The 22417-nt window shown below is 36.3% G+C and overlaps 1 protein-coding gene across 8 annotated transcripts in view; it reads right to left on the reverse strand.

The window, feature by feature from the left end:
• The window catches only part of Bbx (BBX high mobility group box domain containing), a 248248-nt gene that overhangs the window by 139582 nt on the left and 86249 nt on the right, over positions 1-22417 (reverse strand). For 7 of the 8 annotated variants that reach the window (XM_087900720.1, XM_087900711.1, XM_087900706.1 and 4 more), the window contains one exon: positions 7706-7779. The gene's annotated coding sequence lies outside the window, so the exon portion shown is untranslated. The other variant, XM_048454303.3, reaches the window with a different exon arrangement.

Raw genomic sequence — 22417 nt, forward strand, 5'->3', positions numbered from 1 at the left:
CATAAGGAAGGAAGTTGGGGAAGACAACTTACAAAGTAGATGTGTGAATGCTAGGTGGGAAAAAGTACAACAGGAAAAGGGGTGGGTGGAAACCAACAAAATGAAGTACACATAAAATACTATTGGAATACCCATTACTTTTTAAGCTAATTGAAAAATACAAAAAGAAAAAGGACAATGTTATCACTGTAACTGAAAAAACTAAACCTCAGACCTGAAACTTCTCATCCATTTAAATGTTCACTTCATTGAATGAACTGAAAGAGTCCTCCTGTGTGTTTCTGTCCTTCAACTGCTCAATAAAGTAATTGCTATAGGGAGAGGTCTGGCATTACTGGGGTTGCCAGTGATGGCTGATATTAAACCTTTACTGATTCCTCTACAGTATACCTACTTGATGATCTGCAACACCAACAATGCTGAAAGCAGAGTATCAGGTACACGTCCATCTGAGTAACACCTAGGTACGCAAAGTAGTATATACAACTCTGATAGGGGAGTTCAGCCAATCATATTCTGTTTTCAGGGCGTGCCGCCCCCAGGCAAAAGCCTGCCTAATAAACCTTGCAAATGTCTCCGCTAGCCCTCTTTTCGCCTGGCTCCTGTGTCCAGACAGATCGGTTGGATTCTGGTGTAAGCTGTTGTAAGTCTTACTTCTGTTTATTAAAGCTATATATTTTGTATCAAGATAGTCTGGGGACTTTTCTTTACCAATCGCCCTGCAACTTCATCTAGCGCCCAACATGGGGCTTTTTCCCCCTCATGGCGCGGGCCTAGCGGCCTGAGCGCACACCGCACCTGGGGTCTAGCCAGTTCCTAGCCGCATTTGCGGGGCCGCACAACTAACTTCCTTGGCTTTTGCTACCCCCATTGGGCACTGTCTTCCCCCAGCACTCGATCTGTGAATTTAACCTCTGGATTTGAGAGTATATATTTTAGAATTTGCTTTCCGGGTCAGCGCCATTGCCACGTGGATTCAGGTGTGCCCCCGCAGCTTACTGGCAGACAAGGGTCATTACAGATAAGAATTTTCTTTTCAGTTGAAAACAAATAAATAAATACAATTTCTTTTGATTAAACATGTCAAAAAATATTACTATCCAAAAATTCAATGGCCTTTTTAATTGCGCCATGGAGGATATCCTCCATGAGGTTTCTGATATTCCTCTTACTTGGTTATTTCTGGGACTTGTCGCTTTTCTGATGTTTGGATATGTTATAAAAATGATACAGTCCTTCAAGATTAAATCAGCAATGCTGAGGGCAGAGATTAAAACCTTAAGGACAATTCAGACTGACACCAACCTCCTCAAAAAAGAGTTTGAAATTTTCAAGGAAGAGACTAGATCTTTGTCTAATATGACTTGGTCGACTGACCAAAATATCAAGAAGATACAGTCTGATATTGCTTCTTTAGAAGGGAGCTTCACTGCTCTCAAGGAGGGAACAACCAAAATGACTCGTAACCTCCAGTCCATGACTGTAAATGCTAAAACATTAGCTGAGAGGATTAAAACCATTAAATATAAAAATTGGACTTTATCAAAAGTGTATGATAGATTAATTGACAGGATTTCCATACAAAAAGACACAGTACATGCCATGAGGATTCTGTCCAAGGAGAAAATGATGTCTCTAACAGACAAGCTCCATGTCTTAAAATCGTTAATGAAGGCTTTGGAGCATAATACTGGACAGAAGATTCAGGATTTACAAAAGGCAATGATGAACAGATTTAATAAGATTGAAAAAATCCTAGACTCTGATAAACAGGAGCAAAAGATAAAAAGACAACATTTACCTCCAAAAACTCTGAGTCTACACAGAGTTATACCTGCCTTTCCAATAATAACATCAAAAAAGATAACTGGCTCCAAAAACCCTAAGGTCATTAAAAAACATACATGGGAGCCTATACATATAATGCAACTTCACAACTCTGCACATATTTCTCACACAGTGTAGGTTTTACTGTCTCTTATTTGATAATTCTTCATTGTAATTAGGGTAGCAAAATTCAGAAGGATACTGTTCACCACATAATAGTAGCTAAACACTAAAACGAAGCCAACCCTCTACACCCAGCTGATTTTCAAGAAATCCAGTGTCTATAACAATGTCTAGGACTTTAAAACACGAAGTGAAAATGTTCTTAGCATGAGAAGGCACTTGGTAATAAAGGACCTCACATCAGTGTTAAAGAACAATTAAATAACTGCATAATTCACCTTTTAAAATTAGTGACATATGTAGGGAGGTAAAACTGAAAACTCAAGTAATAGAAAAAATACCTCAAGTTATAAAAGTTCATATAAAGTCAATGCAAATATCATTAACTATTGTTAACTACCATCTTTACAGATCATTTTGAGAACAGGCAGCCTAAAAATACTCTGGAGTACAAGGCAAATGCCAACTCCAGTCAACCTCTCTGGCATACAGCCCAAAGTAAACTAACAGTATTAATACAGCAACTTTCACACGTATTCCACTTGCAAGTCCTCAGCTAAGGCAGAGAGTAATTTGTCAGAAGGCTAACACATCTTAACATTTGCTGATTAAGAGTTCATGAAAAATGAGTCAAGGTACCTACAGTTGTTCTGTTATTCATTTTAAGTTCTCAGAGCCACTAACATTTATTGATTATAGGGTAAATTGGAAACTTAAAGGCATAGAAAAACCTTGAATTTCAAAAATACTCTTCCTTCTTGAGTTCAGCTGGTGAGAAAATAAGTACACAAATATAAGATAAATTATATACTAACATTGTACTGTATTATTTATAAAATATAATGTATAATAATAATTTGGTGCTTATTGACACTAAATTTAATGGAATACAGTATTAAACAGAATATGAATTTGGATGACACTAATCTGCCAAATGTTACCAGAGTAACTTCCACATGCAGGTTATAGTACCACAGTCATGCAGACTCCCTAATATAAACTTAAGCCTCTTAACTACTTGAAGAGAACTACATGTGTAGAATATACATATACTAAATTCATATGTGAATAGTGTTCAGTTAATGTAGTACATATTTTATATTGAAATGCACAGTAATTCTGAGATACAAAATTACAGTTTTTAATCTTGCTACAGTTAGATCTATAATATACCCTGAAGACCAATGGATAATGGCTTTATGTCCCCAGTGTGGGACCATTGAACAGCTACAGAACCTGTGGGGACTAGTAAGAAGTCAGATCACTGGGGTATGCTCTTCAAAACACATGTCTAGCTCCTTCTCTTCCCCCCCCTTTCAAGTTTGAATCATTTCAGAAATAGTTTTTATGGGAAACAAATCAAAAGAGGACAAAGAACTAAAATGCTTCTTAACCATTAAAGTGACATCTACAGAATAATATCACTGCTCTCAGTTTACCCTATAGTTTATAAATATAGAAATTACCTGAACAATCTTACAAATTAAAGTTATTTTACATAGGAAGTGTTTAACTCAATGGTATATTACTTTCTGATTATATTTCATTTCAGACTGATGTCAAATCAACAGTATTCTAGGGATACGGAAAATATTCACAAACATTTATTAGCAAAACCAACAGCAAAAAAATGCTGTATTAATATACAACAAGCAAATGTACTACTTACAAGTAATACCAAATGCCAATCCACTTGATGCGTGTAACAGAAAAAGCGTACCATCACATAACAAAAAGGAGCCGTCCATACTCAGTGGATGGCATCTAGACTAATACTTGAGGGCTTCAAACTACTGGGGACAGTGGTCCCCAGCTGGCAGTGCCATTTTAGGGGACTATGGAACTTCTATGAGACAGGGCCTAGCTGTGGCCCTTTCTCAGTAAACTGGTCCAGTGAGATATAACCAGTGGAGCCCAGATGCCATGCCTTCCCTACCATAATGGCCTATATTCTTTAAGCCAGGAACCAAAAACAACCTCTTCCCCTTGAGCACTTTCCAGACCCATTTCGTCAGTGATGAGAAAAACAGCTAACACAGACGTCATCAGCAAAGAGGGAAAAGGACAAGAAGGAGAAAAGGCAGATGGAAAGACGTGATTTAAGGTTCTTTGACTTCTACTGTATTACTTCACACACACAAATCTTTTTCTCTTTATCTAAACCTTGAATATATGCCGATTTGCTATTTGGGTTCTCAACTGTTCTGCAAAGTAAAAGAATACTGCCTTGAAAAAATAGGAATCTTTTGACGAGAGTAAACAGAACCATAATTCTCTTGTTCCTCAACCTAGTTTTTAAATATTTGTTGCTATTGCTAGGTAGCAATGAATACAGACGGTGGTCATTTTTATAAGAATGTAATTCTCCTACTAATCTGTTTGGTTCTCTGTTTTTCAAGTTCTTAGACTTAATATCTTCACTTACAGCAATCTCAATATCATATACAATGATTTTATAGCATAAAATTATAAACTCGGCAACTTCAAATGTCTCCTAACGCAAAGGTACCTAAACTATAGAATCTGGGACCATAATTAACCAGATTTCTTATTTATGAATTAAATAAATTAGAAAACTTTGTGTTTGCATTTCATCTTTAGTATAGGAAACAGAATGGTTTGTATTCTTCACCACTAAAATTATTCTTGAAATTGAGTTTAAGAATCAAGAGGCATTTGGCTATAATCCCATCTGGCAAAATTATTACACTTAAAAAAAAATAAAGTATTCATTTTCTCTTTCTCTTTGTATATCAGCAGTACAGATAAAGTTCTGTGGGGGCAGAGGAGATGATGCATACCTTTAATTTCAGCATTTGGGAGGTTGAGGCAGGAGGATCATGAATTTAAGATAAGCCTAGGCTACATATTTGAATCCCTTTAAGATTTAAAGAACTTATAAAACTTAAGTCATAAACTATTATGAGCATATTTTCCTTTCCCAATTCTATATACAAACTGCAGACAGTCCAGTCTACAGCACTACTTGTTCATTTTCAAACTAATTATTAGATAATAATCTCAGTTATATGTGCATGTGAGAAAGTGATGGGCAAAGGTCTAAAATTCAAACATAAAAGAAAGAACTAGTAGCTCGGTGGCAGCAGCGCAAGCCTTTAATCCCAGCACTCAGGGAGCATAGGAAGGCAGATCTGTCAGTTCGAGGCCAGCCTGGTCTACAGGGCTATTTCTAAGAGACTACACTACAAAGAAAAACCTGTCTCGAAAAACAAACAAACAAAAAAGAATTAGTAATCATGCCAGCTATTCATTTCTTAAAACTAGGCAGAGATAGTATTCCACATAACAAATATATTTGTGCTCAGGTAATTTATGTTAAACACAGGCACCTATTGAAGGACTGCTTGGAATGTTAAACCTATTGTAATTTTAAACCTAAGTACACTCTGTCTCACTAAAGAAAATCAGAAGATGGTTATTTTGAACATACACACAAACTGTCCCACCTGATCCTACTCCACTTCCAAAGCCACTCCCAGATGAGCATTTTTGACCAAGTCATCTGTTTGGGGCAATGAAATATGAAAGACAATGGCATATATCACTCCACACAGTCATTTTAAAGCTATGAATCTGCAATTGCTGTTCTTTCAGCCTTAAGGTTATGTCTCACAAGGTAATGCTCCTTCAGTTTCTTTCCGTGAATTAAGAGCATGAGTAGCTATGACTGTGAACAAAAAAGGAAAATAACTTTTACCCTAACATACCACGAAATTTGGAACTCCATGTGGTGGTTTGAATAAAAACAGTTCCCATAGGTTCATTTGTTTGAGTGTTCAGGGAGTGGAAGTATTTAAAAGGACTAGGAGGAGTGACCTTCTTGGGCAGATGTATCATTAGGAGTGGGCTTTGAGGTTTCAGATGCCCATGCCAATTCCAAAGTCATTCTCTTTTCCTGCTGCTCGCTGGCTTAACTCTCAACTCCTTCTCTGGCACCATGTCTACCTGTGTGTTGCCATGTTCCCTTCTATAATGAGAATGGACTCTGGAACTGCAAGCAAGCCCCAAGTCTCATGGTAATAATGTCTCTTCACAGTAATACAACACTGGCTAAGACACTTGATAATGAAACATAGCTTTGTTTAAGCTGACTGGTGTTTCTCAATTTACTAGACCCTAACATCCATTTGTCAATTCCTAGATTACTCTTGATTTTGTATGTCATCTTTTCTGATTCTTATTACTGTATTTAAGATGTACATAAACACACATATAAATATAAGCTAGAAGCATATCTCCAATTAAATTTCACCTTAAACTTTATCAACAATTTAAATTTCTGTCTATTTCTATTTAGAGTCATTGTAACATATTTTTATTGCAAAAGATTAGTTCATTCATAAATCAAAGGTCACATGACTACTTAGTCAAAACTTGTTATAAAATGGTCTATTTATGGCTTAGTTTTCTGAACAGGTAAAATAAAATGTCCTGCCTTATTTTTAACATATGAAATTATATGTAAAAGACTCACTGACAGAAATTTTTCTTTAGGCCTCCCTAAATTCTCCATCGGATTAGTAATAAAGAACATACAGAACATTTTCCAAGCTCAAATATTCCAAATTGTAGCCTACTGACTCAGTAAAAGCTTTTTTCAATTGGCCTTCTCAAAGTCAGAATTTATATCACTAAAAGTGAAACCTTAAAAGATGGTACACTGCGGAGGAAAAACAGTAACAAAAGCCTGCTCTTAATCATAGTAAGATTTTGTTGGTGCTTAAATGTGCTTATAATATATATTAAATAAAATTATATGCTTTTCCTAGTTGTTATACCTAGACAATGACATTCAAAAGGATAGAAGCAATATATTTGTGCTCCATCCAGCAAAAGAGTAACATCCAATAATATACTTCTTCAAAGACTAAAGTAGATGCAATTATATTAGACATTTAATAGGCTACAAAAATGTTTTAGAACAGAAAAAAATTCTGGAAAGTTCAGTATCTTTCTTAAAAGCTGTGATAGGACTATGTAATATACTTGGTTATGTTAATTCACACTAATTTCCGTAATCTTAAAACATCTATTCACCACACAGTATTTATGTATCACTAATCATATACTCTATTCCAAGACTAGGAAAACTACAATATCATTATTACTAAAACTAACTTTAAAATATTGTTACCATACTTTAAAGCTGATAAAGAACTTTTTTCTAAAGCAACAGTTTAAAAAAATAAATCTGTACAAAAGGACAGATTGTGTTTCAAAGGATGACACAATTTTTCATGTGTACATTATTTTACAATCCCAAACATTTCTTGATTAAGCGTTTTCATACTTTAAGTGGTACAGCCACATACTTGTATATTATTGTTATTAGGTAATAATGGCCGCTGGTTCATCTTTTACCTAAGGTTAATACTGTATGAAAAGTTGCTTCAAGACAGATTAACCACTTAGGTATCTTTTAGTAGGGCAATTTATGTCGAACTTCAACAGATTGACTTGTACCAATAACACATGATGTAATGAAACAAGAGATTTTGCAAAGTTAAAATTCATGATTCTATAAGAAGTTTAACTTACTTGATGAAGATTAAAATGTTACACACAAAAACACTGACATGAGAAATTGTACATGAATCACACTTCCCGGATCAATATGGAAGGTGAATCCATCGAATGGGAAAAGGCTGAGACCAGCTCTGAGAGCACATGGTTCTTGACTGCCTCACTGCTTCCAGGTATGTAAGTTAAGATGCATGTCCAGAGCAGCTCTTACCAGTCAAGTCAAGACTTTCCATTGTGATCTCAATGGAACATCAGAACTTCCGGCTTCTGTGATGCAGCAGGATTCTGTGGGAGACACATAGCAAAGTGGTTAAAATGAGAGCCACAAAGGCCTTTCAAACAAAGACCACACATCTCCTTTGACCAAATAAAAGGATAAAAATATTTGCCCAGATAAAAGGGCAAATATCCCTTTGCTAACTACTGGTTTTTTAGAGAAAATGACCCAAACTGTTTATCATTGACAATATCCCTACAATTATTCAAGTTACCTAGACTCAGAATTATAGTCAATTCCCCAACTTTGGCTAAAATGAAATGGAGATTTACAGACAAACCTCCTGCTCGGTTGGAAACTGTGAATTAGACATTCGCACTAAATTCAAGTTACTTTAAATGACTGGCCCAACTCAGCTAGAGAAACTTGAATTCTGTAGTACTGTCTTTGATTTCTTTTGAATAATTTAAACATAATGAATGAAATAAAGTGATACAAATGAACAAAAAAGAAAACAGCTAGGGGTGAGGGGCACAGATCAAACTTGGGACAAAAAAGTAATTTTTGTCTAACTATCAAGAACTAAGAAAATGGGAGATAGTCAAATCAGCAACAAAACATGAAGCCCAATGATACAGAGATTAAAACAGAAGTACAAACGTATTCTGAAATCATACTGTGTTTAAGAATCAGCTATTTCAGGTTCTTTTTGAAACATAATTTCTAGCTTGCTTCAGTGGTAATAAATCCATACTCAACTAGAAAGAAAAGACGCTATACATATTGAATATTAATTACTGACTTAGAGCTCCTTAATCAGTTATTTTATGGCTTATCTAAATGTTTTTTGATTTTTTTTCTTAATCAGTCAACATGGATATGTAAAAATATCAAAACTGTGCTATAATTCAATGAAGTCATTCAGTCAGAAATCAGTGACTGTCACTGCCATTAGCAGAGAAAATAATGAAATTAAATGATCTCATATTATTTCACACCAGATACTACTGAGTCATCTCCAGATATCTGAAAATAATAAGACTAAAATTTTTAAATCAGTCATTTTTTTAGTAATATTTTTTATTTGTTTGCTTGTTTTTAGAGATGAGGTTTCTCTGTGTAGCTTTGATACCTGTCCTGGAGCTAGCTCTTGTAGACCAGGCTGCCTCGAACTTACAGAAATCCACCTGCCTTTGCCTCTCGAGTGCTGGGATTACAGGGGTGTGACACCACTGCCTGGCATATTTTTAATTAAAATATTATATCATTTTCCCTCCTTCAACCCCTTCTATTCACCATCCCTACTCACCCTCAAAGAACCTCAGAATTCTAACTTTTTCCATGGTCAGCTCCCACTGGCTCAATGGGTGCCCCTTCCATTTTCAAGACCTCTGCTCCACGCCCATGATTCTGCCTACCAGGGCAACCCTGAGATAAAACATCTTAACATCGATATGCTCTGAGAAGCTATCATGGCAAGTGAAAATACCATGTATTAAATATTATTATTCACCTCTTATCACAAACAGTGCAAGTGACAAACCTATCCTAAGGATAGCCTAATCAACTGATGAAATATCCTGGAGTAAGCAGCTTTCTGGCACAGTCCAGCCCTTGGGGAACTGGGTATCGAAAATCTTGTGATACTGGAAGATGTGAGGTCTCACTTATTACCATGAGACAGACCTCTAATTAGTGTTCATGTCCAGCATAGCATTCAAAGGTATATTATCAAAAACAAAACAAAACAAAATAAAACTTCTAAGCCAAAATTGTTGGCTATGCACCCCGATGTTGCTACTATTCAGTCAGTGCAGAAAGGATCCCAAGGCAACTATGTGCCCACTTACACAGAAGCATATTTATTCCCCATGAATGACTGCTTTTCTGATGTTTTCATCAATTCTCTGGATAATAGATTAAGCTAACCAAGTCATTCTCATACATACCCCTAATTCAATCAAGTTCAATAAAAGTTATTCTGGACTGCAATTATTTGCTAAGAAACAATTATACTCAAATTAAAAGAAATGGCTGGGCATGATACAATGCACGATGCAAAGGCCTCTCCATTTATATAGCTCAAGAACAACAATAGAGTCAAACTGGTACAAAAGGAAACATTTTTTCTCCAAGCTTCTGAAAACAGAAAACTCATGATTTTACACCTGAAAAAAAAGGGTAAAGGACGACATCAAGTTTTTGAATTATTATGTCTAATGATGTTTCTGATTTAAAGAGACAAAACTCTACTGAGTCACTATAATCTCTAATAGCCAAAACAAGCCCATTCTACAATCTAAGAGTTCTAGTGCCTACCAGTAACTAAATCTGCTTAGTGTCCTCCATTTTCCAAACAATATATTATATATATATATATGTATATATATATAATATATATTGTTGTAAATAAAGATATATATATCTTTCTTTACAATACAGATTTTTTAAAAGACACTTCTTGTCTTAAGTTTTTACAGAAATAAGATTTGTTTTCTTCAATTTACTCTTTTACATAACACTGCATATTTATAGGTAAAGTGAAATACAAACTCTAAACTCTGTTTTTCATGTTTGTAACGTATATTCATGCTTATTTTTTAAAAAGGTTCCCCTGTCCTGTACATGTGTTTCCCCCTATTCTATATACTCTTCTAACCTCCTGAATCGCAGCATCTAATACAGTCCATGGTTATGCAGAGTGAGGTTGTTAGGCTCACTGGTGTGCAGTTTTAGCCGATGAATAGTATACCTCGGGTCCCTGTGGTCTACCACAGACCAGATCTAGAAAAGGCATGCACTGATCTCCAGCTAAACCATTCACTGAAATAAAATATCTTCATAAGGAGAGAGATTATCTCCAGGACACATGTATGTGTGTGCACGCATGAGACTGGTAACATTAAGAAAGAATAAATAATCCCTTCAGTTAATATTACCTGTCTGTCTTTTTATAGTTGAAGTCTAAACCACAAATATTTCACAAGCATTTTTGGCCAGGCATCAACTTTCTACTGGCATTACAAATGTCAGCTATACTAAGAATGGAAATCTTTTAAAGGAACATGCAAATTTGATCTTGTCACCTTCCCACCCCCTAGCATTTCCTCATAACCCAGACCTTTTTCACTAAGAAACACCAAAAATGAGAAAAAGCAAACAAGTTCCCTCTACATCTAGCAGGAATTACAGAAACTGTCCATTTCTTTACTTTATAAAAAGTTTCCAAAAAATATTAGCTAGTATTGGCAAAATACTACATTCATAGTGCCCTCCAGAAATAACATAAAGAATAAATGGCAATTTTGCACCAATTACAAAATTGTATTTTAAAAGCTGTCTTCTACTTGCTTATCTGTGAAGAGAAGAGCAATCTTCCACTGTTTAAGAAATTAATGATCTATTAGTATGTGTTAGCATAAAATGCATAACAGTCATACTGATGATACAGTTGATAAATTATGCACACAGAAAAGCCACACAATAATATAGTAATATGTAAGCAAACAATTTTATTTCAAAGTTAGAATGTCAGCTAGGGAGATGGCTCAGCCAGTAAAATGCTTGTTTTGCAGGCATAGAAAGTTGAATTCAAGTCAAAGAAGTCAGGCTTTGGGACAGAGGCTCGTAATTCTAGTACTACTAGGGAAACAGAGACAAGTGGAGCCCTGGTGCGCGCTTATCAACTAGCCTAGCCACCTTGGTGCTCCCACACATGTAAGTGCACACATGTGCATGAGAGTGCACACACGCATGTGCACACACACTAGTTGATATGCACACAGTGACTGCTATGCTATGCATGAGATGGATAAAAGCAGAATCTGAAGTATAGGTGACAGTCAGAGAGGGTGGAAGAGAGTGGAAGAGATAAAGGATGAGCAATAGGGTTCAATACTAGGAGCATGGCTTGTGCGTAGTGTTAGAAGACAGAGAAGGCAGACCTGACCACAGCAAAAGTCCCACATCAGAAAGGAGAACATGAAATGTAGACAAATGAGAAAACAATGTTTTCTTGTGCCCATAATCTCCTGAGTGGCAGGGTATGGTCATTTGCATAGAACTGTGTTATATCTAGTAGTCTGAGCAATCCTGCAAATGTGGGTCAATTCCAAAGTCTCTCAGGTTTTCTATTCTTCATTTAAAACAAAACAAAACAAAACACCTGTCATAGCATCCTTATATCCTTATGTTCCCTTAAGAATTAAAACCCCAAAACTATGAATAAGAGAAATGGAAACCAGAACTGTCAAGATGTAATACAAATGCAAAGAGTTTATTATTCAGTGAGTCTCAATAAACGTTGTCTCGGTAATCTCATCAAAGAGTTAATACCAGAAGATAGAAAAATACCCAATGAAGTAACACTGTGAAAACACTGAGGTTTGCTTTAAATATTCTCAGAATCTGCACACAGAATGAATTGCTACTCTTTCAAATGGTGTTTTCCTGCAGGTCCTATTTTAATTTCAGTGGCTTTAGCATATGTTTAATTCTGACCAGTCTAAGTAGCTACTTTTTACTCCTACCAATTTCAGTATACATTAACTGATTTGATAATATGAATATTTTATCATAATTATCATTTTCCATGAGATTATTGCTTCAAGGAACACAGCAGAACTATGAATTTCTGCAGTTCCTATAGGTAGATGTGGAAAATGACCAGGTATTAGTCTACACAAATGGCTTGGCAGGGAGGCGCTGAATGCCCCTTTTATGTGGCTATGAATTGTACAAATGTGCCTTTGACCTTCTCAGGGAGGGGAAATTACACATTTAAGGCAGATTAAGTTTCACTTCTAGCAAGAGTATGAAACCATACTCACCAACAGCTATGTCAGGAATACTGACAGGGAACCACCAGATACTTTACAGAAATTCATTAGCTCTATGGCATTGAGCACAAAGCTGGAAAGTAAACTGTTACTATAATCTCAGCCAAACCATCCAACACACACTTTATGAATTCACACCTGCATCTTTAGGAAGGGTTCTACAGGTGAATCCCACTGGTGAAACCTTGACCTCTACCCAAGACCACCTCGTCCTTTGACATAAGAAAGAGTTCCCACGGTTGCTTTCACTTCAATTTCTTTTCTTATTAAGAAATTGGCCAAAAATCACATGATAAAAAAGAAAGTCAAGCAATCAGCAATTTATGTAATTTTTAATGGGAAATGGTCTGTCCTAAAAAGTAAAGGGCATTGGTCTTTCTCATTTCCCTTTATTACTAAATTAAATTATACAGATAATTTTATAATATAAAGTTATAATCACAATCAAACAATGTGATCTTGTATAAACAAAGTGCACTTTTTTATTAAAAATCAGATTGTTGATACAGAAGAAATCAAGCTAGGATTGACTAGGAAATGCCTCTGCTGGGATTGGGGGATGCTGAGGAAGAAAAGACATCAATGGTCTCACCCCTGATAGATTCTAAATACTGCAATATCAACTGGCATGTCATGATACACCCACTGGTACAATCGTGGCGTGACCATTAGCAGAATAACCAATCACTTTGTGATTGGATTTGAGGCTTGCTCCATAGAAAGGAATTCATGCCTGGTACCATAAATCTGGACAATGGCTCATGCTGGGGAGATCACAGGTCCTAGAGGGAACTTAACTACTGATGTCTTCCTAAATAGTCATATTGTCAAACTGTTTTTAAATATTTATGTTTATATTCATAGATTGGTGCTTCTCTTAACTTTGATCAGATAACCTCAATTTTAAGTCGTCAGCAATTAATGTGGAAACTTATAACTGGTCTATAGGCAAAGAGGAAGTGACAGATAAAAGCTCAGTCCTAAATGAGACATCTTTATCAACTCACCACCCTAAAAGGTTCAGGGAATACAGAGGAGAGGAGATGAAGGGGAGGGGAGGGGAGGGGAGGGGAGGGGAGGGGTGGGAGAATGAGAATGAATATGAAGGAAATTGAGAATTGGGGACAAAGACTCTGAAATTGTCTTATAAACAAGACATGGTTATTTCAGTCACAAACTCACAGCTGCTGCGGTTACCTACATACAGACCTGAACAAGATCAAGACAGCCAACATACCAGTATAAATGGAAGAGAGACCCACAAGATCACACCCCTAGCTGAAGAGATACTGGAAGTTGATGACTGCTAGGAGCGAAAGAATCTTTTTTTTTCTATAGAAGTATGGCTGCTTGTAGGAGACTTATGCTCCAGTGAACTGTCCCACACCTATGTATGTGAAGATATCACTAATTAAACTTGGAATGTTACTAAAAAGAAATTATGAACACAAGAAGAGGAAATATGAAGCAGGAATTCTAGAGTAAGAGGGAGATTGGGCATGGATAAGATGACGACAGTTTATATACATATATGAAGCTGTCAAAGAAAATGTTTTAAGTATATTGTGATATTCAAATGAACAAAAAACTCCTCTACTATCCATAAAAAATATTTGTACCTTTTAGCTGTATATGGCCGAAAGACTCTTGCTCCTGCCATGTTATAACCACAGGAATATTCCTAATATGAGCACAAGAGGAGTCTACTCCAAAATAATCCATTCTGAAGGAATGTTCTCACAAGACAGCTATTTTTGAGACAAGTAATTGTTGACAGGTTTCTGTCCCTCTTGGTCCTGCAGCTGTTCAGTCCCAAAGAAACACACAGAAGCTTACATTAATTATAAACTGGTTGGCCTATTAGCTCAGGCTTCTTATTAACTGACTTTTTATCTTAACTCATAATTTTTGTCTGTGTTAGCCACATGGCTTGATACCTTTATCAGTGAGGCATTTTCATCTTGCTTCCTCTTCATCTGGGCGATGACTGCAGCCCAAGCCTCTCCTCTTCCCAGAATTCTCGCATTCTGGTCATCCCACCTACACTTCCTGACTAGCTACTGGCCAATCAGCATTTTATTAAACCAATACAAGTGACAAATCTTTACAGGATACAAGACCATTATCCCACAGCAAGTAATGGCAAGTAACTGGTTATTTCAAGTCAGAAACCCTAAGAAACTTTCCGTCAGTACTCCAAAGAAGATAAATTGCAATTCCATAGCTGAAGTCATGTATGGTCCAGGAGAGAAGGCATGACTGCTTTGTGACCAGACAGAAACAATATTCAACTCCTCACAATATTCTCTATTGCATATTGTTGCCCTTGTAGAGTTTAATGGCGTTCCCTAACAGATACATTATGAAATCACAGAATCAAGGACACCAGAGAGAATAACAGGTTGGTAGGTATGATTACCCTTTGATGAACCAGCAACACAGGAGTAGGTATAGCCCCAGTATAACTCAGGGTTCCTGACACAGTCAACACCTCTATCATTTCACACTGTTTTTAGACTATTACCCATCAGTTTGTTCCAAAGTTTGCCATCTATAGACCAGCAGGGGGCTACAGACTAGAGCACTTACAACCTTATCTCCCATTTATAATACTACTTATTCTTCCCATGACCTGTCATCAGAAAGCAAGAAGAATTTAACTTTCTACAGAGAGTGTTTGTTGATACTAAAATCAGAGAGTGTTTGTTGGTACTAATTGGAAGAGAGGCAAAGAATCCTTTTGGCTGTAGGGGTTGAGCATGCAAAGTATCTTTTTCTTTCATAATATGTTTATAAATATCTTGAAGTAAAGGTTGAGTTATTGATATTTAGACAGAGAGAATATGAAAAATTACTTTCTCTTCAGTTTAACAAGATAAAAAAGTGAATATCAACGACTTCATTTTAACACTATTAGACTTCTGTACTGACTAGAGAATGACAAGTCAATGTCATATGAACAGCAATTCCGCTTAAATGCACAGCCTTAAATTTCAGCAGAAATACCCAGGAACACCAATTAAAATGATATCCTACATTAAAACTAAGGAAAGCCTCTACAACAACAAACTATGTACAATAGACATGTTCTACTACTTAAATGAATTCTCAAGAAAAAAGAAGCCACCCTCCGCATTAGCTACCACTGCTCCTATGACAATGAATACTTAAAGTAATATAAAACATATTGTTCAAATTAAGCTATCTTAAGTTATCAAAGGAAATAGTCCCCAAATATTTCTATAAGATTACCTCTTGTCCCTAAATCTAATCTAATAGGCCACAGAATTCAGTATTATAGAATACCAGTGGCCACGAGTTACAAGAACTAAAAAATAGTGAAAGGCTTGGGTTGGCCTCCATGAACCCTAGAGACAGCTGTTAATAATTCTCAATGTTGCTAACACATATTTTGAAATTCTAGCTTCTTATAACTTATAATATCAGCTATCGATAAAACCATATTTTCTATGCAGGCTTTCTGTCCTTAGTTACCATTTTATTGTTATCACGAGACATGAAGTCCAAGCCAATTTTTACAAATAGAAAGCATCTAACTGGGGCTATCTTACAGGTTTTAGAGAGCCAGTCCATTACCATCAGACAGGACTGACACTGAGCATTAGCAGAGAGTTTTCTGTCCTGACCCATAGGCTGCAGGCAAAGAGAAAGAGAAATACTGGGCCTAGCTTGGGCTTTTGAAACCTGGAATCTCACATGTCCTCCAAGAAAGTCACACCTCCTAATCTTTTCAAATAGTTACACTAACTAAGGACTAAGCATTCAAACATAGGAGCCTTTGGGGGGCCATTCTCATTCAAACCATCACATGTTCTTTAGGCCAAAATTAGCAGATTTTTATGTTTTCCTACCTAGCATACATTCCTCTATGTTTTAGTAAAACAGACCAGTGTCTTGAGAAATACTTCATATACCCTGACAGTGCATCTCTTTTGGGAGCAAGAGTCCATGTAGATTGAGTGGGGCTGAGCTAATTCTATTCAAGATCCTAGGATGTTAATATCAACAAGGTTTGACCATTCAGTTTATTCTATCATCCTAAACACCATAGCTGGGAAAGGAACGGTTATGAAACCCGAACCGTGATTCAGCTAACAAATAACAAATATGTTCTGTTGTATGATTATAGGAACACAAAATGGAAAAGTGGCCTGCAGTCCTGTTCAAATAAGAGAAAAAGAACACAAAAGTACTACACTACCTGCATAACCTCTGAAAAGAGACAACAGTACTACTGATTTATTTTACCTTGTTTCAAATCCCAATTTCAACAATTTTATTCAAAACTTTTTGCAGACCATGATATGTATAAGTCAAGATGTTTAGATTTTAAATCTCTACATATGCTATAGCAATTTCTTCAATTTGTGTTACCTACAAAAAAATCAGGTTTTAAGAGAAACACTAAAAAATTGGGCAAATGTTAATTTGAGTTCTGAAAGCAATGCTCAGGGTACTTCCAATGACTTGCAATTTGCTATGTAGACAGTGTACTTAAGAGGAGAGTGCCAGGCTATTGACTCTTCAGGCACAGTGATGGCCTCACAGCTTGTCTTGTACTTAGGAGAAGAAGAAAGGATAAAGAAGACTGAGGAGAGGGAGAGGGAGAGGGAGAGAAGGGGGGAAGGGGCAAAGGGGAAAGGGAAGAGAGGAAAGGGAGGAAAAGCAGTAGAAAGGAGGAGGAGAAGGAGAAGAAAAGCAAAAGCACACACTTATTCAGAATAAAATAGTTTGCTTCCATGAACACCTCTTAAAAAATATAACCAGTTTTTAAAGGATTCAAATAAAATAAATTCACAACAAAACTATTGTGAATATGGCCCCAGTTACTACATAGGTCACAAAGCAAAACCAAAAGTCTGGGAAAGGGACAAGTAGCCAGGGGGGTTGGCAGAAGTGGTAAGGAGACAAGAAAGGGTGTGCATAGAAAGTTACCAAAATGCGTAAGTGTGTGGGCTGTCAAAGACTAACTTAACTAATAAGAACCATTCTGAACAGTCTTTATGTCTTTCTATCTTATTATTATAATATTTGGGTTTGAACTTAGGACTTGTGCATAGTAGGCATACACCATACCACTGAGCTGTATACCCAATCCTCTTTTTACTTTTTAAGACAGAGTTTTAGCTCATTGAATTTATTTAGTAACCCAGGCCATACTTGAACTTCTAATCTTCCTATCTTGGCCTCACCAGTAGTTGGAATTACAGGCCTATAAAGTCAGACCTGACATTTGCACAACGGGGTACTACACAGCAGAAAAAATAATGACATCTTGAAATTTGCAGGCAAATGGATGAAGCTAGAAAACATCATTTTGAGAGAAGTAACCCAGACCCAGTAAGGCAATAATCATATGTACTCACTGATAAGCGGTTTTAAAACATAAAGCAAAGAAAACCAGGCTACAAATTACAATCTCAGAGAACCTAGACAACAATGAGGACTTTAAGAGAAACATACATGGATCTAATCTACATGGGAAGTAGAAAAAGACAAGATCTCCTGAGTAAACTGGGAGCATGGGGACCAAGGGAGAGAGTTAAAGTTTAAAGTGGAGAGGAGAGGCAGGGAGGGGAACGGAGAAAAATGTGTGTGTGTGTGTAAACTGACTGAGGTAAACAAACAAAGTCAGACCCGACTTTGAACACACTTTTAAATGGAATCTCTGTAGTTTGTGAAGGTAATTACAGTACTTGAGTTACTTTTATATAAATAGTCACAATGAATAGAAGAGCTGATTATTGGTATAAATATTTATATATAAAATCACTATGTATATTAGTACTCTGTTCATTAAATTCATGTATTATCTCATTATGATTCAAGCTCTTTTCATATATATTGCATATAATATTTTTAATACGAGGGTTTACACATAAATAAAATCCCAAAGTTCAAACCGCTAAACTCTAGGGTGACACATAATCCAATGACAGCACAACTTGTTACGTAAAAGCAACAAACGTATTTCTTTCTCAGACTGACAGTAGGAGGAGTTAAAAAAAAAAAAAGTACTAGTAAATGTGAATTCAGGCCCAGGATACATTTCTCAATCTTGGCTACATCAACAAAGCTTTTCCAGTGTTCTGAAATTGTCAAAATGTGCTGTGACATATAACTATAACCAAACTTTAATTATATTTTGGAGTAATTGGGAACATGTTGGATCCCAATTTTGATATCTGGTTCGTAGATTTCAATGAATCTAGTGAATATCAAGAGAGTCATATTACAACTTGAGACTCATTCTAAGTACACTATAAAGCAAACTTCAACAAGACTTCATTCAAGTCTTCTTGTTTAAGAGTTAAATCAGCAACATAATCTGATACTACTGATTTAAAAAAATAAGTATTTTAATGAACTAAGTTCTCTTTATCTCACACTCCACTCCGATTATCCTGCTTCCACCCAAAACGATCACTTGAACACGATTACTAGGTTCTTTGTGTGTGCTCATTTTGCAGAACTGAGCATGGTGCATGATGTGCCTGCCAGCAGTGCAGGCGATCAACACTTTTAACAGGAAAACTCTAGGTTTCTCTTTGGAAGTTCCAGAACGAAAATTCAAAGCAGACTTAACAGACATTTCATCTGAATTAAAAATCTTCAACTGTGGAGTATGCAGACTATAAATAAATCTACTGATTTATAAGTAAGCACAGATATTTTATCTGTTTATAACACTAAAAAGTAACACATACAATCTAAGCTAAATAGTGCCAAGTGGGATAAATAAGCATCCAATGGAAGAGGATGGGGGTGCCTACTTTAACAGCAAGGAAATGTAAAATAACATGCAAAAGGATCAGCTTTGTGCAGTCCCTCAAAATAAGCAGGATTTAGCAAAGATACACTTTCCAGCAAAAAGAAACAAAAGTCCACTTTACCCAGTGTTGGAGATGTCAAAGGAGAATGTAAAGAACTCAGAATGCCTCTAGAACAGATCACTGGTAAGTAATGGAAAGCCCCCGGGACCAGAAGGTTTGAAGGAAAGGTGTTGGAGTCTCATAAGAGAATGGCAGCATACATAATTTTGTATAGTGAATTCAGAGCTTAAAACTAAACTTAATTAGCACCTGTTTCTAGCAGGAAGTTTGAGATACTCAATATTAAGACTTAAAAACTATCAAGCCTGTCCAAAAAGTAAAGTGAGTTGATCTTGAATATTTCTCTATCAGTGGAGATAGATAAGCAAAAATATAATAAGTTATTATTACACGAAAACTCATACAGGGAACAGAGGTCTCAACTCTGAGATCTAAAGATTTCAAAATTATACAATTTTCAAAAATCAAAATAAAAGAACTAGAGGCCTGGACACCTGTAATTCATTATACCTAAGAGCAGCAGTGCCTAGGGAACCTCTGTCAACTCTGAGTACAGAAAAACATCAAAAGGAGATCCGGGTAACTCACACTTTATATCACAGCTAATATTAGTATTAGTCAAATTGTTGAAGGAACTAGGAATTGATCATATGCCTGTCTCAACAGACAGAAGTTTTCATACATACGACTTCATATTAATATAATTCAGCAGCATAGCCTTATGTTCATTGTTGCAACAAACTAAAGCAAGATTAACACAATAGAGTCAAGTAACAGCACTATTAACTATTGTCATTAAACTGCTCTTTGGAAACCAAGACACTTTATGGACAACAAACTCTACCAGAAAATATTACATAGGAGGCTAGAGAGATGTCTCAGCAGTTAAAGAGTGCTTGTTCTTTAATAGGACCCAGGTTCTGTTCCCAGAATCCACATGGTGGCTCACTGTCCAGAACTCTAGTTTCAGGAATCTGACTCCCTCTTCTGATCTCTGCAGGTACCAGGCATGTACATGGTGCACATACATAAATTCATACACATAAAATAAATGAAAAAGTTATTACAGTAAATGATATAAGCCTTCCTGCCCCTTTTATACATTAAGAACACAGAGCTACCAATTGATATAGATACACTTATCAGTTATACAAATAAGAGGAAAACCTCTCTGGAGTACAAATTAAATGGGTAAATCATTCACACAGGCTTTCCTATGTGCATAAAAGGGTTTTGTATTTTTTTAAACTAGTATTTTATTGATGTCCCCAGAGAACAAGAAACTAATTACAAGAAAGCAAAGGATTTGTCATTTACATTTGATGAAAGATTTATTTTCTAATTTGTACCTTACAGACACTGGCTCACACTTTCATCTCATTACCTCTTGAAACTTGTCTTCCTGAGTATTTTTTGTTTAACTTTCGAGGAACAGAATACACCCCAGAACTGAAGATCATGAGGTTAATATCTTGGTAGGATTAACATGTTTTATAATTGTCCTCCTGAGAGATTTCTTTTCCCCCACAGAGAATATTTCCTTACAGTTAAAATTCCACAATAAAGATAACTAAGTATCCCATGCCCCAAATGACCGATTATTGTCTTATGTATTAATGAGTATTGTAAATGAAGGTAGAAAATGGCTCTGAGGCTGCCCAACTTATTTAACAGTGGCTTTAAAAACCAAACAATCATTCCACATAACGGCCTGGCACGTAAACACTCAGTACTAAGCAGGGACTTCCAGATGCAATGATTCATTGGTGGGGTTCATTTTTTACTTTATATCAATGCTTTATATCTACTATTTTTAAAAAGCAAGCATTTATATATTCATAATCACACATCCAGCGTCGTTTTCAAATGATCAGGTACACGGGTTCTCCTGTTGTTTCTAGATTTCACTTGTGTCTGTTTCCTCCTCATTAACAATTAATTTGCACTTTTCAGTTTCCATCTGTGAAGAGGAAGTGCTAAAGGACAAAGTTATCCAAGAACTGGGGACCTTCAGCTAAAGGCCCCAAAACATGCACCCTTAGCTCTGCAAGCTCAGTAGGAAGAGACCCGAATCTGAGCAGGAAAAGACATGCGCAGTTGCTTTAGAAATTGCAGGCTTTCAGAGCTCAGATCAAACATTTAAAAAGTAAACACTTCACAATTATAACAAAATCAAAACACTTCTTTCAAGTGGAGAAGAGCAAGGAAGTAAAAATACTGTTTTTGAGAACAGGATCGAATTTCTCTACAGAATTTCTCTATATGATAAATATGATACGCTGTTTTTAGGCTCTAGCACGTTGAGTTTCTAACCCTTCTTCCTTGTCTGTTACTACTCTACTTGCATAAAGGAAATGTTCTGAAAGCAAGTTTTCAGATCAAAACAGCATAAACTATGTATCTAAACCAAAGAAACTATCACTCACGTACTTTTAAATGATTTAGGTATTCATTGGCAGGGAGGAGGATGGCATGTGTGTGGAGGTGAGAACAACTTGGCAAGAGTCTTCCTCTTTTGGTTCAGTACTGTGGATAGAACTAGGGTCCTGAGGCTTGGCAGCAAGCACCTTTACCTGCAGGGCGATCTCCCCAGCTCACATTTTAAGAATTTCAACACAATACAAATCAACAGATGTTACTTTTATGGCTGGCTTTGAATTTAGGATACTCCTGCTTCACTCTGTTTCCACAGTAGCTAAGAGTACATGTTGCAAGTTATTTGATTACACTGTGTAAAGACATGCCACTGTGATTGGTTTAATAAAAAGTTGAACAACCAATAGCTAAGCAGGATTTTCGGGACAGAGAGAACACGGGGAAGAAGAAGGTGGAGATGCCATGAGATGCAGAGGTAGCAGTGTGACCACTATGGAGGGAAACGAGGTAATAAAGGCAAAAAATAAGTCAAGAGAAATGGTTAATTTAAGCTCTAAGAGCAAGTCTAAGTTATTAGCCAAGCTTTCATAATTAATAAGTAGTCTCTGTGTGGTGATTTGGGAGCTGGTTAGCAGGAC

The sequence above is a fragment of the Myodes glareolus genome, chromosome 2 (assembly GCF_982192425.1).
Source record: "Myodes glareolus chromosome 2, mMyoGla1.1, whole genome shotgun sequence".
Classification (NCBI taxonomy): domain Eukaryota; kingdom Metazoa; phylum Chordata; class Mammalia; order Rodentia; family Cricetidae; genus Myodes; species Myodes glareolus.